Raw genomic sequence first — 4,815 nt, 5'->3', positions numbered from 1 at the left:
AATCCAGAGAAAACCTTACAGAGAATCTCGAAAAAGAAAGAGACATGGCCGAACTCAATAATAATGGTGGAGGCGCAAGAAGGATGCTTGGTGATTATACTACACCTACTTCTAATTTTTATGGAAGAAGCATCTCAATCCCTGCCATTAGAGCAAACAATTTTGAGCTGAAGCCTCAACTAGTTGCTCTAATGCAACAGAACTGCAAGTTTCATGGACTTCCATCAGAAGATCCCTATCAGTTTTTAACTGAGTTCTTGCAGATCTGTGATACTGTTAAGACTAATGGAGTAGATCCTGAAGTCTACAGGCTCATGCTTTTCCCTTTTGCTGTAAGAGACAGGGCTAGAACATGGTTTGACTCACAACCTAAAGATAGCCTAGACTCTTGGGATAAGCTGGTCACGGCCTTCTTGGCCAAGTTCTTTCCTCCTCAAAAGCTGAGCAAGCTTAGAGTGGATATTCAGACCTTCAAGAAAAAAGATGGCGAATCCCTCTATGAAGCTTGGGAAAGATACAAGCAATTGACCAAAAAGTGTCCTTCTGGCATGCTTTCAGAGTGGACCATTTTAGATATATTCTATGATGGTCTATCTGAGCTTTCTAAGATGTCACTGGACCATTCTGCAGGTGGATCCATTCACTTAAAGAAAACGTCTGCAGAAGCTCAAGAACTCATTGATATGGTTGCAAATAACCAATTCATGTACACCTATGAGAGGAATCCTGTGAGTAATGGGACACCACAGAGGAAGGGAGTTCTTGAAATTGATGCTCTGAATGCCATATTGGCTCAGAATAAAATGTTAACTCAGCAAGTCAACATGATTTCTCAGAGTCTGAATGGATTGCAAAATGCATCCAACAGTACTAAAGAAGCATCTTCTGAAGAAGAAGCTTATGATCCTGAGAACCCTGCAATGGCAGAGGTGAATTACATGGGTGAAGTCTATGGAAACACCTATAATTCCTCATGGAGAAATCATCCAAATTTCTCATGGAAGGATCAACAGAAGCCTCAACAAGACTTTAACAATGGTGGAAGAAACAGGTTTAGCAATAGCAAGCCTTTTCCATCATCTTCTCAGCAACAGACAGAGAATTCTGAGCAGAGCCCGTATAGCTTAGCAAACACAGTCTCTGATCTATCTAAGGCCACTTTAAGTTTCATGCATGAAACAAGGTCCTCCATTAGAAACTTGGAGGCACAAGTAGGTCAACTGAGTAAGAAAATCACTGAAACTCCTCCTAGTACTCTCCTAAGCAATACATAAGAGAATCCAAAAAGAGAGTGTAAGGCTATTGATATTATCAAAATGGCCGAATCCAGAGAGGAAGGGGAGGACGTGAATCCCAATGAGGAAGACCTCATGGGACATCTCCCAGACAGAAAAGAGTTCCCTATTGATGACCTAAAGTTATATGAGGCTCATATAGAGAACATAGAGATTCCATTAAACTTCCTTCTGCCATTCATGAGCTCTGAGAACTATTCTTCCTCTGAAGAGGATGAGGATATAACTGAAGAGCAAGTTACTCAATATCTAGGAGCCATCATGAAGCTTAATGCCAAGTTGTTTGGTAATGAGACTTGGAAAGGTGAACCTCCCTTGCTCATTAGTGAACTAGATACATGGGTTCATCAAACTCTACCTCAAAAGAAACAAGATCCTGGTAAATTCTTAATATCATGTACCATAGGCACCATGACCTTTGAGAAGGCTCTATGTGACCTGGGGTCAGGTATAAATCTTATGCCACTCTCTGTAATAGAGAAGCTGGGGATCTTTGAGGTACAAGCTGTAAGAATCTCATTAGAGATGGCAGACAAGTCAATAAAACAAGCTTATGGATTGGTAGAGGACGTGTTGGAAAAGGTTAAAGGCCTTTACATCCCTGCTGATTTCATAATCTTAGACACTGGAAAAGATGAGAATGAATCCATCATTCTTGGAAGACCCTTCCTAGCCACAGCAAAAGCTGTGATTGATGTTGACAGAGGTGAACTAGTCCTTCAATTGAATGGGGACTACCTTGTGTTTAAAGCTCAAGGTTATCCTTCTATAAACATGGAGAGGAAGCATGAAAAGCTTCTCTCAATACAGAGTCAACCAAAGCCCCCACAATCAAACCCTAAGTCTGGTGTTGGGAGGCCACAACCAAACTCTAAGTTTGGTGTTGAACCTCCACATTCAAACTCTAAGTTTGGTGTTGGGAGGTCCTAACAATGCTCTGAACATCTGTAAAGCTCCATGAGAGCTCACTGTCAAGCTATTGACATTAAAGAAGCGCTTATTGGGAGGTAACCCAATTTTTATTTATCTATATTTCTATTGTTCTTTTATGTTGTATTAGGTTTATGATCATGTGGAGTCACAAAACAATGGCAAAAATTAAAAACAGAGTAAAAAACAGCAGAAGAAAAAGCACACTTTGGAGAAAGAGCTTACTGGCGTTTAAACGCCAGTAAGGAGCATCTGGCTGTCGTTTAACGCCAGAACAGAGCATGAAGCTGGCGTTGAACACTAGAAACAAGCAGCAAAGTGGCGTTTAACGCCAGAAACAAGCATAGAACTGGCGTTTAATGCCAGAAACAAGCATAGAGCTGGTGTTCAACGCCAGAAACAAGCATCAGTCTGGCGTTAAACGCCAGGATTGCATACAGAGGGCGTTTTACACGCCTAAAAGGTGCAGGGATGAGAAATCCTTGACACCTCAAGATATGTGGACCCCACAGGATCACCTCAGGATCTGTGGATCCCACAGGATCCCCACCTACCTCACTTCTCTCTTCTTCACACAATCCAATAACACTATACTATTAATCACCTCAATCTCTCTTCCCCATTATCCTTTCACCAATCACATCCATCCACTATATAAACCCTCCATCCTTCTTCATTCTCACACAACACTACCCTCTCTTCTCCCCCTTGACCGAAATCCACACCTTTCTCCCTCTCCTCCATATCTTCTTCTTCATCTTCTTCTTCTTCTATTCTTTCTTCTTTTGCTCGAGGGCGAGCAACATTCTAAGTTTGGTGTGGTAAAAGCATAGCTTTTTTATTTTTCCATAACCCTTGATGGCACCTAAGGCCAGAGAAATCTCAAGAAAGAGGAAAGGGAAGGCAATTGCTTCCATCTCTGAGTCATGGGAGATGGAGAGATTCATCTCAAGGGTCCATAGCTCACTAGTAGAGCATTTTGACTACACATCAAGAGAGCCCACTGGTGCGCGAAATTGTGAACAATACTTTTTCACAACTCAAATAATCCCCGGTAATGGCTCCAAGAACCTGGTGGCTCAATACCATGGCATTACACAACTTCGCACAACTAACCAGCAAGTGCACTGGGTCGTCCAAGTAATAAACCTTACGTGAGTAAGGGTCGATCCCACGGAGATTGTTAGTATTGAAGCAAGCTATGGTCATCTTGTAAATCTTAGTCAGGCAAACTCAAATATATATGATGATGAACGAAAATAACATAGAAAATAAGGATAGTGATACTTATGTATATCATTGGTGTAGGAGCTTCAGACAAGTGTATGAAGATGCCTTCCCTTCCGTCTCTCTGCTTTCCTAATGCCTTCATCCAATCCTTTCTTACTCCTTTCCATGGCAAGCTCGTGTAAGGTTTCACTGTTGTCAGCAGCTACCTCCCATCCGCGCAGTGAAAGCTAATGCACACACTCTGTCACAGTGCTGCCAATCACCGGTTTGGTTCCCTCCCCTACCGGAATAGAATAACTCTTTTGCGTCTGTCACTAACGCCCAGTAGGTTACAGGTTTGAAGCACGTCACAGTCATTCAATCATTGAATCCTACTCAAAATACCATAGACAAGGTTTAGACCTTCTGGATTCTCTTGAATGCCGCCATCAGGTCCTGCCTATACCACGAAGATTCCGAAGAATCCAAGAGATATTCACTAAGCCTCAGATGCTTGTAGAACAAGAATGGTTGTCAGTCACCTTGTTCATGGGTAAGAATGGTGATGGGCGTCAATCATCACCTTCATCAAGTTGAAGAACAAGTGATATCTTGGAACAAGAACAAGCGGAATTGAATGGAAGAACAATAGTAATTGCATTAATACTCGAGGTACAGCAGAGCTCCACACCTTAATCTATGGTGTGTAGAAACTCCACCGTTGAAAATACATAAGCATAAGGTCTAGGCATGGCCGAATGGCCAGCCTCCCAATGATCTAAGATAGCATAAAACTCAAAGAGAGCTACCAAGATGTTCCTAATACAATAGTAAAAGGTCCTACTTATAGAAAACTAGTACATAGATGAGTAAATGACATAAAAATCCACTTCCGGGCCCACTTGGTGTGTGCTTGGGCTGAGAAATGAAGCTTTTTTCGTGTAGAGACTCTCCTTGGAGTTAAACGCCAGCTTTGGTGCCAGTTTGGGCGTTTAACTCCCATTTGGGTGCCAGTTCCAGCGTTTAACGCTGGGATTTCTTGAGGTGACTTTGAACGCCGGTTTGGGCCATCAAATCTTGGGCAAAGTATGGACTATCATATATTGCAGGAAAGCCCAGGATGTCTACTTTCCAACGCCGTTGAGAGCGCGCCAATTGGGCTTCTGTAGCTCCAGAAAATCCGCTTCGAGTGCAGGGAGGTCAGAATCCAACAGCATCTGCAGTCCTTTTTGGTCTCTGGATCAGATTTTTGCTCAGGTCCCTCAATTTCAGCCAGAAAATACCTGAAATCACAGAAAAACACACAAACTCATAGTAAAGTCCAGAAAAGTGAATTTTAACTAAAAACTAATAAAAATATACTAAAAACTAACTAGATCAT

At 42.1% G+C, this 4,815-nt stretch overlaps 1 non-coding gene across 1 annotated transcript; it reads right to left on the bottom strand.

Moving 5' to 3' along the window:
* Nucleotides 1-446: 446 nt before the first annotated feature.
* Nucleotides 447-550, bottom strand: LOC130971085 (small nucleolar RNA R71). Its single transcript, XR_009082319.1, has one exon. It is a non-coding gene; the product is annotated as a small nucleolar RNA R71 (small nucleolar RNA).
* Between the last annotated feature and the right edge of the window lie 4,265 nt (nucleotides 551-4,815).

Source organism: Arachis stenosperma, chromosome 3, assembly GCF_014773155.1.
Source record: "Arachis stenosperma cultivar V10309 chromosome 3, arast.V10309.gnm1.PFL2, whole genome shotgun sequence".
Classification (NCBI taxonomy): Eukaryota; Viridiplantae; Streptophyta; class Magnoliopsida; order Fabales; family Fabaceae; genus Arachis; species Arachis stenosperma.
Note: the sequence above shows the minus strand (reverse complement) of the source record. Positions and strands in the feature narration are given on the sequence as shown.